The 14,951-nt window shown below is 47.6% G+C and overlaps 1 protein-coding gene and 1 long non-coding RNA gene across 3 annotated transcripts in view; one reads left to right on the forward strand and one right to left on the reverse strand.

The window, feature by feature from the left end:
* Nucleotides 1-14,951, forward strand: part of LOC309844492 — a 49,925-nt gene that overhangs the window by 18,347 nt on the left and 16,627 nt on the right. The window lies entirely within an intron of this gene.
* Nucleotides 1-14,951, reverse strand: part of GYPC (glycophorin C (Gerbich blood group)) — a 43,680-nt gene that overhangs the window by 9,676 nt on the left and 19,053 nt on the right. The window lies entirely within an intron of this gene.

The raw sequence follows: 14,951 nt of genomic DNA on the forward strand, positions 1-14,951 counted from the left end.
TCTGATGATGCATCAAGGAAGTGATTCTCCAAAGAAAGGTGTTTGGGGCACCAAAGTGGCAAAGGGAATAAATGCTTGCAGAAATTTTGAGAAACCAAGAGGGGACAGTGTATCCCAATCAGCATTTGCCTGACTTCCTAGCTCTGAGCTTGGGCAGAAGTGACTGGAGCACAGAAGGCCCTGGATACACTGATTCCAGCCCCAGCTCCGTCCTGACTGGGGGAGAGTGAGGGCACAGAAAGCCTCCACCCGCCAGGCTCGTGGCTGGGTGCCTGCTTCCCTGCATACCTGTGAGGCGTGCACCTTGGCTGTGTCAGCCAGGCTTGGGAGTGAACAGGTGAAGGAGTGAGGTCCAGAGGCAAGGGGCAGTCCCTCAGCACGACTGAGCTCCTGCCTAGACCACACCTGGACCGTCCTGGGGAGTGCTGTGGCCTTTCTAACCTCACCTTCCTCACACGTGAAATGTGATGGCACAGCTATATAGGCTCCTTGTCAGCTAGTGTGTGGTGAGCACCTGGGGCAGTGGCCAGCACAGGCTGGCTGTTGGATTATCACCATTGTCACCAGGATCACCACTGTCACCAATGTCAAAAGAGTCCCCAAGTGAGATTTTCAAAAATGGTCACCTTTAATTCTCTTGTATACTGTTTGGCAAATGTGTCACCCTGAGAATCAAAAATTCCATTTCTAGTATGATCCTAGTGAAATAGTCTGAAAAGGGAGCAAAAATTCATGCTTAGGAAAGTATACTGCAATTTGGTATAAAATAGAAAATAAAAGAGAGAGAACAATCTAAATGTTCTACATTAGGGAATTGGTCATGTCAATTCAGATATGCTTATATCATAGAATATTATGCAGTTATTGAAGTGATGCATGGAAATCCTCAGTGACAGGAGGAAAATGCTTACAGCATGATTTAAGGGGAGAAAAAGGACCCTGTAAATATAAATTACATTAAATATTTTTAAAAAACTATGAAAAAGGAATCAAAGGAAATAGCATGTAGGGGTAGTGGCTTTTGGGTGATCGGTGGGGTTTAGGAATGGCATTATTTTCTCCTAATATACAGTTTTCTACATTTTCCAAATCATCTATGATAAACATGATACTTTTAAGGTCAGGAATTGGAAGTGGATCTATAGAACCAGCTATCATCACAGAATCTTCAAAGGCTCGGACTATAATGTCCACAGAGTTCCCTCCAACTTTACTCATCTGCCTGCCCCACCCTAAACCCCATGGGATGTCTGCGTCCTTTCGCAGTGTTCCCCACAAAAGCCACTGTGGGCCATCACTGGACAGTAGGACTATGACTGTGCTTTCTCAATGATCTAAGTCTTGTGTCCACATATCCTTTGCTTGACATTTTCCCTTCCAATAAAGAGGTGCATGCTGGGGAAAGCTGCAAGTGTATTCAATGCCCCCAGCTCATCTTGCCTTTTCCATGGGCTGTAGATGTGGATGGAGGAGTTCCAGGTGTGGCTTGAGTCCGAAAGTCCTCACAGACATCCTTGTTTCTGCAGGTGGAAACAAAGGTACTGGCCCTCTCCAGAAATGAGTCAGAGCCTGGATATGGGAAATTCTGCAGCTTCTAGACTACAGGTTTTGCTTTTGTCTAAAGGAGTGCTATCCAGAGCAAGGGGGCAGTCCTGCAGCACAACTGAGCTCCTGCCTAGACCACACTTGGACTGTCCTGGGGAGTGCTCTGGCTTCCTCACATGTGAAATGTGATGGCACAGGTGCATTGCTTCTGCTTGGTTTCCTCAGAGAAGCTGCATAACTTCTCTTAAGTCATTGTGGGTGTTCTACTCTGCTGAGCTCTCAAGGATTCCTGGATTTGAGCATCTTCCTAAAGACACTGAAGGGGTCCCTCTCACTTCCTAGACTGGTTGAGAGCCCTCTGGGCAGGATACTTTGAAGGGAGGCCTCAGTTATCCTTCTAATCTCAGTCTCAGGGGAAGTAACCTTATAATGGAATGCACAGACTCAGTTTCGCCTCTTGGCTTCATCTCCCTCCATCTCTTCCTTTTCTCCTTATCGCTGTGGCCATCTTCAGTCACTTCATGCTCATCCATATTTCTTGTGTTTTTTTTCCCCCCCAAGTACAGTGAATCTTCCATCAATGATTTTACCCCTTCACTTTTGGAGTCTGTATCTATCCTTCTATTTATAAAGAAGTAGTGGGGTTTAGCACCTGGAGGTGATGACTTCTAGTTTGCCTGGCAGAAAGGCACCCTTAGTTGTGTGGGTGTCAGAGAGCTCAATTGGAGAAGATTCTTGTAGTCCCTGAAAGCCAACCATTGTAACCTCAGGAGAGCTGGTATTATACCTCAAGGTCACAGAATGCCTCATCTTTCAAAATGTCTGTGGGAAGGGTGTTGGAGGAGTTCGTGTCATCTACTATAGACATTGTAGTGAGCATGTACGTATCAGTTGCTTGGTTCCCAGCAGCTTTGGGTTGGAAATGACCCTGAATGCTCATCCTGGTCAGCTTTGGATTAGAAATGAACTTGAATGCTCCTCCTGGTCAGCTTTTGGGTAGAAATAACCTTGAATGCTCATCCTGGCCACCATTGTCTGGTTCTTCATTGGTCTAAAGCCTTTTTGACCACAACACCTATACTGCATCCACAGCTTCCTGGGGTTATCAACCCAGCCCTGGATTCTACCTCTTTCCACCTGAGCTAAGTGGTCAGCTAGCCCCAAGACAAGCTTTCCACTTGGGCTTGTCTTGTTACCTGATCTGTTCAGGAGAGCTCCGTGAGCTGGCATTGGGTTGCCATCACTACTTCATGTTGTTTTGTGGGGGAAACAAGATACACATGGGCAATGGCTATGCTTTGTCAGCAAGTTTATACATTCTCTCATCCAGTTAAGCCCATGGATAGTCAACGCAATTACTCAGTCACAATGTAAATTTCTTTCTGGTCTCCTACAGGTAATGCCTGCTGCGGGCAGGCCCTGAGTTGAACAGGTGTGGGAGGAGGGCACTGTGGTGTAGGAGAGGCAGGCAGGGGAAGGGTCGGGCTGTACAATGGTGACACAGCTTCTGTCCCCCCTCTAAACTGTCAGAGCATGCTCTGTGTAGCTGCTCTTGGCCGGGGACTGCATCGTGGGTCGATTCTTTAACTTTCCAGTCCCTCCCCGGGAGAGTCCAGTCCACAACAAAAGCTTTGGTCTCATACCCATTTTAAAAGTCCTAAGTGAAATAAGCTAGTCCTAGAAACACAGATACTGCATGATTCCACTTACATGAGGAAACTAAAATAGTCAAATTCATAGAATCCAAGCATGGAATGGTGGTTGCTAGGTCCTGGGGGTAAATGGGGACTTGCTAATCAATGAACATAGTTTCAGAAAAGGAAGATGGAAAGCTCTAGAGCTGTGTCATATGATACTGTGTCCACAATCAACTGCTTGGTACCCTGGAACATTGGTTAAGTGGGTAGGTCTCATAGTAAGTGTTCATACCATAATAAGCTAAAATGTTTTTTAAAAAGCTCTCACTATGCTCAGCTTGCCCAGCAGGGGAAAGGGGGCCTTCTCTCATTAATTCCTCTCTCCTCACCAGTTCTGAGTTCGGCCCCTCCAGAGCTGCAGTGGGAAGGAGATACGAGGCCAGGAGGAACCACCTTTCTACCCCCTAATGGGCGACATGGGTTGTTTGGTGTTGGTGGGGAGCTCTGGACTGGGAAGGCTCTTTCTGAGGGTAGAGTGATGGCCACTGGGACGAACTGAGGAAGGTGTGTCCACCCCTGACCCTGGTGGGCCTTGGGCTGGTGGACCCTTCAGCAGGCCCCTGTCCGGACTGGATGGAGCTCCTGTGAGTGGGCTGCTTTGAGGATGTTCACACCCAAGTCCTCTGGGCCTCGTCCTGCAGAGCAGGGGAGATTTAGGATGTGCTGCCGCTGCCCCTACTGCACAGATGGACGCAGAGCCAGCTTCTCTGTGGCATCAGCTCTGCATGCTCTGGGGACTCTCTCAGGTTCTCTTCACTTGGCCAGAGGTGGAGAGATGCTGAAGGCCACTTAGAGAGACAAGGACAATGCAGTGTTGTATTCTCCCACAACTGCCCTCAGGGATGCTCTGGGTGGCTATCTAGCTTCTCTGAGACCACAATTTACGGGTGACCATGCTTGTCCCAGTGTGGACTCCACTTAGGATATGTCTAGTGTCTGTTTAGAATGTAAGTGTTCTACTGTTCCCTTTCCTCGATTTTGACTCTTTATGGAAATTCCTGTATTATTTTTATTAAATATTTTATTTATTTATTTGAGAGGGGGAGAGAGGGAGAGAGAGCACACACATGAGCAGGGAGAGGGAGAAGCAGATTCCCTGCTGAGCAGGAAGCCCAATATGGGGCTTGATCCCAGGACCCTGGGATCATCTGAGATGAGGGCAGACGCTTAATCGACTGAACAACCCAAGGCACCCAAAATTCCTGTATTATATTACACACAAGTGCACAGACACAAACACAGCCCTTCAGGATGTGCAGTCCTATAGGGCCCCTCTTCGAGCTGATGCAGCTGCTTCTCTAAGGCATGGTCCCTACCGCTGATGGTGGGTTGTGAGCTTCCCAGCTATATCTGTTCTAGCCCAAGGTCAAGCACATGGATGATAAGCAAGATCCATAATGGGGAAAATAATTCTGTAAGTAGCTCTCAGTGAGGCATGAGGCTCAGAATGACAGTGCACCCAGGAAGTGAGCCAGTGATAAGTCTTCCCAATCCTGATTTCAGGCACAGGGACCTAGGGAGGACCTCATCTTTTCAGCTTAGGAAATAACAGAGGCTGGTGTTATAAAGCCTTTCTCTGCAGTCACCCTGCCTCAGAAGCTTTTCTGAAGACAAGGTCACCTTCTCAGACTTCCCCCAACCTTCATGGGTCTGCTTGGCCTTTGTGTGCTCTCTCTTTCACACCCTGAGGCCTAGGTTTCCCGTCTTGCCTCCACATCCTCTACTTCCCCAGGAATCCTGATTGCCCAAGGCTCTCTTTTCCTGCTTGAAACTCTCCTTTCCTGATGTGGATAATGATGCCATTGCCACCACTTGGGGCTCATTTTATAATTGATTGATTATAATTTTATAATCATTGAATGGGATGTTATAATGCCTATTACTTCACAGTTAAGGAAACTGAGGCTCAGAGATGTTGGGTAACTTGCCCAAGTTTAAACAATGGATAACTTCTGAGATTGGAATCCAGGTCTAATTCCAAAGCTCATTCCAGAATCATTCAGCCAACAAAAGTCTCTGAATGGCTACTGTGTTCCTGTCCTAGAGCCTGAGGATTTCACAGTGCACAGCACAAAACCTGTCCTCAGCATCTTCCATTCTAGAGGAGGGAGCAACCGATAGCCCATGAAAGATGTGGATCCATGCTACAGGGCCTGGTGGTGATAGATGCTATGAGACATAAAAAGGGAGAAGAGAGAGAGAGTGATCAGGGAGGCCTTTCAGAGGAAATGCTTTTGGGTTGTGCTAGAGACCGAATGTTTGCATCCTCCAAAAATTCATATGTTGAAAGCCCTCACTGGGATGGCATTAGGAGGTCGGGCCTTTGGGAGGTGGAGCCATCATAAATGGGGTTAGTGCCTTAATAAAAAGACTCTGAGAGCTCCCTCACCCCTCCTGCCATGTGACGACCCAGAGAGAAGAAGGTCACCTATGAACTGGGAAGCAGGCAGGCTCTCACCAGATACAGGATCTGTCAGTGCCTTGATCTTGGGTTCCCAGTCTCCAAAACCCTGAGTAAATGTCTGCTGTTGAAGTCCTCCAGGCCACAGCACAGTGCTCTGTGGTAGCAGCCCGATCCCATTAATACAGTGTGAAGCAGGGAGAGAATGAGCCTTGCTCATTCTGAGTCTGAAAGAGGAGTGTTCCAGCTGGACATTGGCCAGTGTGAAGGCCAGGGGCAGGCTAGCTTGGTGAGCTCTGGGGTGAGCCAGAGACTGTGGGCCTAGATGGTGTGGCACGCTACTGTAGAAAGAAGTATGGCTTCCATCTGTGAGGGGTGGGAGGCCAGGGAGGGTCTCCCGCAGGAGTTTGCGAAGTTTCTATCTGAACAGTGTCACCATGGCTGCCGTGCTGAGGAGAGATGTTGGGGTGAGGATGGGACCGCTACAGCTGTGGTCCAGAGAAGTGCTTAGGCCTGCACAGTGGTGGTGCTGGTGAGAAAGAATGGAGGTATTTTGGACACGTCTGGAATTGGAGTCAATAGGAGTTGCTGCTGGATTAGATGTAAGATGAACAAATTAAAGAAGGAAGGAAAGAAAGAGAAACTAAGAAAGAAAGAAAGAAAGAAAGAAAGAAAGAAAGAAAGAAAGAAAGAAAACAAACAAACCAGAGAGGAGGAAGAGTCAAGGGTTTGGCCCCAGCAAGAGGGCTGGGCTGCATTCACTATGGGCAGGGGGTGAGCGGGGGATCACTGGGGTTGGGGGGGGTTGTTGCTATGCCCAGAGAGACTTCAGGTTGCAGCATAGGCACAAGGTAGGCCACTGTGCACAGGGCCTGGGGTTCAGGGGAGAGGTAAGGGCTGGAGCCCCAGCTAGGGCTTCCAGGGCCTCGATGGCATTAACAGCCAAGGGCAGGGAGAAGAGGAAAAGAGCTGAGCCAGGGGATTTCCACAGGGCATCCTGGGAGGGAGCAGGAGAGGACTAGGAGGAAAGCAGGGATCACCGTATCAGGAACATCTCAGCTTTCCATCTGATGCTGTCCAGGGCTGTCTGGGCTCCCTACCACTGCACCTTTGTGTGTGTACTAGACCCATCTCTTACTGGACTCTGCTGAGATCCTCCCTTCTCCCCTGCATCACTGAATCAGTCCCTCCACCCGATCACTTCTGGCAGCATGACCATCCCAAATTTAAGAGAAGGAAAACCTTCCCTGATACCCTGTCTCCCTCTTGCTCCTGGCCCCTTTCTCTGTGCCCTTCGTGGCAAAGCTCCACTAAAACATTCCTATACATGCTTTTGGTATTTGAAGTGTTTTTTTCTTTTTTGTTTCCCAGTGAGACACACTGAAACAGAACCTTCTACAGAATGTGGGAAGCTGGAGCGAGTGGAGGCAGGAGAGGGCATGGATGGCTGGGCCCCACGCTGGGGCTCTGGTTGAAGCGCTGAGGTGGGGCTGGTCAGTGTGAGTGTGTGTGAGTGGGAAAGTGTGTAAGCATGTGTTTGTGTGTGAGTTAGTAGGGTGTGCTTGCAGCCATGGGCATGTTTGGATGCAGGCATGCAGCACGAAGGAGATGGATCATCTAGACTGAGCCAACAGGAGAAAATGAGAAAAGACGAGAAGAGCATTTGGCCCGAACCAGCTGGGTGACAGCAGTGGACAAACAGCTCAGAGATCTGGTCCTCCTGGAGTTCATGTTCTAGGGAAGAAATGCAGATGATGCAAAGGAGAAATTAATAAACTCTATAGTGTGCTAGATGGTGCTAAGAGAAACAATGAAGCAGAAAAAAGGGTGGGGCTCCGGGGGAGGGGGGGGTTGCAAGTTTAAACAGTGCAGCTGGGAGGGCATCAGGAAACAGGTGGCATGTGGCTGAGGTCTGACCCAGGCTATGAAGGCAGGATGAGGGTATCTGGGGAACAGTGCTGTACACAGAGGGAGCAGCTTTGCATATTTCAGGAACACCCAGATGGCCAGTGTGGCCGTGGTGAAATAAGCTTTAGAAGACAGGGTTGGAGCATGAACTGGGGCCACGTAGGGCCTTGAGATCCCGGGATGGCCACTAGGTCTCACCCTGAGGTAGATGGGAGCCATGGGAGGATTCTGAGAAAAGGAATGGCATGAACTGAGACGTTGACAGGATTACACTGTGCAAGGGAAGGGGGGTGGGCTGTGGTAAAACCCAGGGTGGAGAGAATGGTGGCTTGGACCCTAGTGGAAGAGGTGAGAAGTAGTGGGCTTGAACATACTTCCTAGCAATTACTGGCAGGAGTTGAGGACATACAACAAAGGCCACAGCAATGGGCCGCAGAATCTGAGCTGTGGAAGGGAGGTGAGAAAGGAAGGGAGGTGGCCAGGCTGCAGGGCCCGGGGAGCTTCTGGGCTGAGGAATTGCCTGAGTGGAGATATGGAATGGACATGGGCAGGAGCTAGGAGTGCCAGGGGCTTTGGAGGGCAGGGTGACTGAAATGGAGACTGGGGTCATTCTTAGTATCCCCTGTCAGTGAGTGACTGTAGGAGCTAGTGGCTGATGCCAGTTGCAGTTGAGGTAAGTCACCTTTGAGGGTGAATGGCATTAAGAATGACAGTGGCCATGTGTGTGAGAGAGGCAGCAGAGGCAACGGCTTCAGAGAACAGGATGTGTGCTTTTTAGAAGCAAGGAAGTAACAGTACCTTGGAAGTAACCTTTGTTTCCACACTGCCCAGTGGCACAAGAACATGGGAGAGAAACACAATGTCCTCCAGAAGCCAGGCTGATCTTCCCCCAAGGGAGAAGAAGCTGAGGGAAGGGGGCTTGGTGATGCAGTCTGGAGGCTTAGGAACAGAGATGCCAGGCAGTGCTGAGGACCTGGTCAGGGGGAAAGCCCTGAGCCACAGAGAAGAGGGCTAGGAAACTTCGTGTCCTTGGTGTCTGTGTGTGGGAGGTCAGGGGCCCTCGTAGAGCTGTGTGTCTGTGTGTGTCTCTCTCTTCCATGCAGCTGCTCTTCTCTCCCCAGTCACTCAGTCCCAAGAGGGACCCTGTGATGATTCAGAGCTAAGTCTATGGCCTCTAGGCTGGAAGGGGCCTGAGAAGCTGAGTCATCTGTCCCTTCCCTCTGACTGATGTTGGGGCTTGTTAGTGTGTCTGGGCAAATGCCTGTTGGTTCTTCTGCTGAATATCCAGTCCAAGTTCTACTGTCTGACATTTCAGAACTTCTGGATGCCTACAGCCCTTACTTCAGGTAGAAATCCTCTCGATTTGTCCTTAATCTTTGTTTTTCATGTTCCAGCCGCCAGGCTGGAAGGGAGCTCCTGGGAGGCCTGAGTGCTGCGCCAAGTCTCAGGGCCTTTCCAAACTCCAGTTCTGCAAACAGGTTTAGATCATGTCACCTTCTCTGGGAAGCCTTTTGTGACTTCTGCAAAGGGCTGTGTGCTCCTTCCTCTATCCCTGCAGAAGGTAGCAAACTTTCTCATAAATATTTTAGGCTATACATAGACCACATATATTCTTCTTTGTTTGTTCTATTCATTGGTTTGTTTGTCTGCTTTTTTACAATATTTTAAAAATGTAAAAACCAGGACTCTATCAAAACAGGCCAGAGGCTGGGTTTAGCCTGAAGGCTGCAGTTTGCTGAACAACTTGTTCAAATCACCATTAACCTGCTTTGCAGTTGTCTGTCTCCACACTGAGGGCAAGGACTGTATTTTATATACCTCAATGTCTGACACAATGCTACGTGAACGAGTAAGTGATGTTGCGTAAAATATCCTCTGACATGTCCCAGCTGACTCTTTTATCATTTTTCTGCACACCTGCTTTTCTCATGTTAAATAAATAACCTCCTTAAGAGTCTCCAAGTCAGTCATTAAACAATCCCTCCACAGATGCACACTAAGCTTTCAATGATATTAATGGATGTCATTTATTAAGCTCCTGGTATGCAGCAGGCCAGTGTGGAGTCCTGGGAACACAGAAGTGAAGCCAACAGACTGTGTGTGTGTGTGTGTGTGTGTGCTCACACAAGTGACTCAGGTACAGGTCACTCAGTCTCACAGCCCAGGGTCACACTGACGTGCTCTCTACTGTCCTTGCTCTCTAGCTGGATCATGTGCACTAATCCTTACCACTTCTCTGGAGGAGTTAATTCACTTAAAAAACAATCATATAATTGCATTTTCAGCATAATTAGGTACCTAATTACATGACTAAATGTCCTCGATCAGGCTGCATGTGTAAATAATGATGATTTAGTTAGCCATGCTTTGTTATTTGCTTTCCAGAAGGCTCATCAGTTGGCGAACAGGATGGAGAAAATGTTTTTCTCTTTCCTTCACCAGGTTTGACAGGCAGGAGCAGCAGAGCTCTTTCCTATTAAGAGAGGAGCTGGGTGGCGAGGAGAATAGGAGGTAGAGGGGACTCCTGCTGCTTGGGGATCTTGGTTCAAAGCCTCAGGGAAATCCTGTCAGATGAGGGCATGAGTGCCCACATTCTAAAGACAGACAAGACCACTTGCCCCCAAGAACTGCCATGGGAGGCCCAAGTGGCCCTGAGACAGTAGAACCTCCAGATTCCAGACCAGAAGGGTAGAGCTGTGGTGAGGATTCTAGAAGGAAGGAAAGCCACAGGAGTAAGAGGCATGCATGGCTCCTCTTCCATTCCCTGGAATAGTTCTCCTCCTCTTAAGTCAGTGAGGGCATCTACACCAAAGGATGCAGCTTTCTCCCGATCCTGGGTTGAGGTGTGCTGAGGCTCACTGTTCCTACATATGCAGTGGATCATGAGAGAACTTACCTCAGAGGAAAGTTGTGAGAATGACATGAGATGATGCATATAGATGGCACAGTATGACTTAATATGTAACACCTGTTAGCTAGTATTGTGAATGATACTGTGCTGCTTCGTTTTTTTAAGCTGGACTAGTGTTTGAAAGGGAGGGTACATTTTGACCTAGATATTGGGCGTATATTGCTTGGGGGCAGTGACAAAGAGAAAGGCAAACGTACATCAACACAGTGCTCTATAGAAGTTATCTTAAAGTGATTGAAGGGGGCGTTGTGATGCACAGCACAGGGAGTGTGGATTGTGGCACCAGAAAGGTACGGTTATAGGTACCTGAGTCCCACCTGCATATGACTGTCTCTAATGCTCAGCTAAGGTGCCTCCTTAGTGCAGTAGGCAGCACGTCAGTCTCATAATCTAATGCTCAGCTAACTCAACAATACAGAAGGATGTACCTTCATGGCACCAAGAGAGGCACTTCCCAATACAAGCAAGCTCTTCTTATCATTCCCATTTATTTGAGTATAGCTCCTGCACATGTGTGTTCACACATATGGCCCCTAGATGCAGGGCCCCTGTGGGGGAAGCAGAGCGATACAGTGCTTATGACTTGAGGAGTAGGGAGTCCTTGTTTATCTCCTGGGATAGCTGGGCTTCCAGATGCTTCCCACTATGCTGTTAGCCCTCCTTTGTCCTCTGGGTATTAGAGCAGAAAGGGGGCTTCAGGAAGTCACCAGTTCACCTCATTTTGTACCCAGCTCTACAGCCAGGAAGCTGGCTGCCCCCAGTCAAGCCCCTGTGCTGTGTTTGTACTCGGGGAGGAAAAGCTATTTCTCTTCACCACACGTGACCCACCACCCCTCCACTCCATCCTCCCACTGTATTTCTGGCTGATGAAGACACTCTATAATACATCTCAATCCATCACCCTGGCACTCTCCTGTTCTATCTTCCCAGCCCCCCGTTCAGGTCTTGTGATTTATATTTCCCCAACATTAATCTTTTAAAAGCAAAGAAGCTATAAACACATACATAATTCTTCCTCCTGTCAGTTGAAATCCCATGACACAAATCAACTGCCATCTAAATTAAATGTTTCTTTCACAGAAAGTGATAAATGCCCTGGAGACCAATCAAGAAAGCCAACAAACTTAGACTTCGTTTCACTTGGGAATTTTGCAGGTAGTATGGCTAAAGTCCAATAACTGGTTATCTCTCATAACCAACAGGAGTGGTGAATTGGATGTTTTAATACAGCTGTATGGACAGGAGACATTGTGCATCTTTCCTCATTAGGGATCTTAGCTTATCAATTGCAGGGTTGAAATCTAACACATAATCTTAGAGCAAAAGGGTAAATACAGACAAAATATACTATTCTATCAGACCAAGTGACAGAATGAAAACAGAGTTACCAAAAGAGACATCAGCCTGTTACAGAGATGGATCTGTTTAACTAGTTAGGATTCAGGCTCCCAGATATGTCAGATGGTCTAAGAGCAGATTTCAAATAATTTTGTCTTTTTTAGCAGAGATGGTTTCATATTTTTAAAAATGCAGTTTTTAATTCTAAACCTTTCACATACCTATTTTTTGGGGAAATATAGAAGTTATGATTTTAGGAGAAGGAAGGAGAGATGAATGGCTAAATCCGGTACATATCTTGGGTTTATTTTCCTCTCTTCTTTTTCCGTGTCTTATTACTTCTTCCACAATCACTACTGGATTCAATATCATTAATAAACTTCATTATTCCTCTCATTATAGGAAGAAAAGAGTCCTTTTTTTTCCCTTTTTGAGATAGAGAGCAGAGCACGAGTGGAGGTGGAGGGGTAGAGGGAGAGGGAAAGAGAGACAATGATGGAGCCAGATGCTGGACTCGATCTCAGGACCCTGAGATCATGACCTGAGCTGATATCAAGAGTTAAATGTTTAACTGCTTGAGCCACTCTGGGGCCCCAGGAAGTAGATAATCTTAAAGGTCAGGTTAAAGAAACTATACCTTCTATTGTAGGCCATGAGCAGGTGAAAGATTATGAAAAAGGAGATTCTCTAGATATTCTGAAGTAGTACGGGGAGGGAGAGGAGAGCCTTTTCTCTTCCAAGTTTAGAAGAACACTTAGAAGCCACCAAGAAAGGATCAGCATGACACAACGAGAGGCTATCAAGGCTGAGAGTAGTGGACATGAGCAGAGAGGTGTGAGGTGTGTGTGGTGGGGGGGAGGTCCAGCAAGTTACACTTGACAAGGCTAGGCATCTTGAGGGTTAAAGAATTTGGGGTTCTGACAGGAGTGTGATTAGAAGTTAAGTGAAGAAGACAGTGTGATAGAAGAGGTAGGAGGATTATGAACAGTGATTTATTATTTTGTTCTAAAATATATACAGTTAATGAATAGGTTCCATAATTATATAATATAATTATGTAAAACAAATGCTTACAAAATACATAAATCTCTTAAAGTATTAAATATCAGGATGTGTTTCAGATCTTCTAATTTATGTAAAAAATAGGTTTTTGACCATTGTGGGAAGCATCCATGTGTGGCTGGGATGAATGAGTAAGAAGGGGATCTTGAAAATGTTTGAAATAAGGATAGTTTTTAAGACTAGGAGTGCTCCATTTACCCAGAGGGCTTTGCACCCAGGCACCTAGCCTGGGAGTTGAGGCACTGAGTATGTGGGTTCTTCCCTCAAAGCAAGAACTTCTTGTTTATGGTTCTCAACTCTGGCTGCACATCAGAATCACATGGAACTCTTTAAGAAACACCCTTGCCCAGGTCCCATCCTCCTAGGGTTGCCAGATAAAATGCAGAACACCAGTTAAATTTGAATGTTAGATAAACAACAACAAATTTTTTGGTGAAAGTATGTCCTACATATTGCAAGACAGCTCCAGAGACTATTTGGTTCTTTGTCAGCTCATGATAGACTGGCAGGGGAATGCACCCGGGGGAGAGCTCAGAGCCACAGACACAAGCCAGCCTGAATTTTCACATTATTATTTCATGTGTTCATTTCATGCAGGGTAGTTCATTTCATGCAGGGTAGTAGCAGAGCCCACTGTATGTGGGCCCACTGTATGTCACATGGATTCTAATTCCACTTCATACCTCCTGGCTTTGGGCTTATGCTGTTCCCTCTGCCTGAAGGCCTACCTTGTGAATGAATGTCTACACATCAAGGAGGATGTCTCTCCTGACCTCCCAGTGAAAGTGACCTCCTGTTACTATGCACAGACTCATCAAGTATGTGAAAACTACCCTGGGGGTAGGGAGGGCCACGGCATCTTTGTCTCAGTATCCTGGCATTTTGCAAGGTGGCTTACACATAGTAAGTCAGGTCATCAAAAGCTTACTGAGTGAGAGAGAGGTCTTCTCAGCAGACTGGATTGAAATGTAGCAGGAAAAAAATCATATAAAAGAGAGCTTCTGAAAGCAGGAGTTGTATAGTGATTGCTAAAACAATTGCTGAGCACCTACTAGGTGCAGGTGTAAAACCATCTTTTGCATTTATCTCTCCACATTGCACAGAAATTTTATATATACTAATCCTTCGGCTAATGATTAGAGAATGATTACAGTGATGGTTTGGTTGGTTCCAGGGAAGAGATTGGAGGAGGCCTCCCTGGCTATCCTACTGCTCTTTCCCTTGATCTCTAGCTCTTCAGACTTTGTCAGCCTTGGTGTCTGAGAGCTGCTCATATCTTGATATTCTAGTGATAATCTCCTTGAGCTCAGTCTCCAGGTGAGGGCGCACCACCAGCACAGTCCCAGTTTGGGTATCTGTCAAGAGCTGCAACGTGCCCACGAGTCGGCTTTGATGGAGCCATCCTGGCAGGTCGTCTGAAGGCTCAGGCCTCAGGCCTCCCAGAGAACTCGGAGTTGGCTCAATCCATAGATGTAGTCCTGATATCTCCATGGGAGGCACCAGGTCCATTGTCATGTCCATCTCCCCCAAAAGTCTCTACCATCCCCTTCTCCATTTACCCCAGTTGCTCCTCATTGGGTCTTGCTGCCTGTGGCCACCAGGAGTCTATCTGGTGCTTAAGAATGGAGAGAAGCTTCCTGGGTCTCACTGTTCCTGTTTCTGAGGGGTTGGGCCCTGGGGATGGGTCTGAGAAAGCAAGTGGTGAACGGCTGGGCCCAGACCCACTTTATCAGCCCCAGGCCCACCAGGCAGGCACCAGATCTCCCTGCAACTCCCTGATAAGAGGCTCAGCTCAGCGCCTCGAGTCTCTTATCAGAGGCAGGCCTGGGTGAAGGTTCCATTTCCTTCAGTGTGAATAAAGGGGAAGGAAAAAGGCTGGGGAAGAAATAGAATGTCCTCGCTCAGACATAGTCAAGCTGGCTACCTGCCTGTGAGTCTGGGCCCTACTGGCACAAATGGAGAGGGGCTCAGGACAAGGAACCCCAGGCTTCCCTATGTAAGAGTGAGTGGGGAACCTTATACCCACTGGGTCTGAAGCTTACAAAGACCTGAGCCCAGTGAGGGTCCGTTCTGCCTTGCAGCTCTCCTG

This window comes from Mustela nivalis (genome assembly GCF_964662115.1).
Source record: "Mustela nivalis genome assembly, chromosome: 11".
NCBI lineage: Eukaryota > Metazoa > Chordata > Mammalia > Carnivora > Mustelidae > Mustela > Mustela nivalis.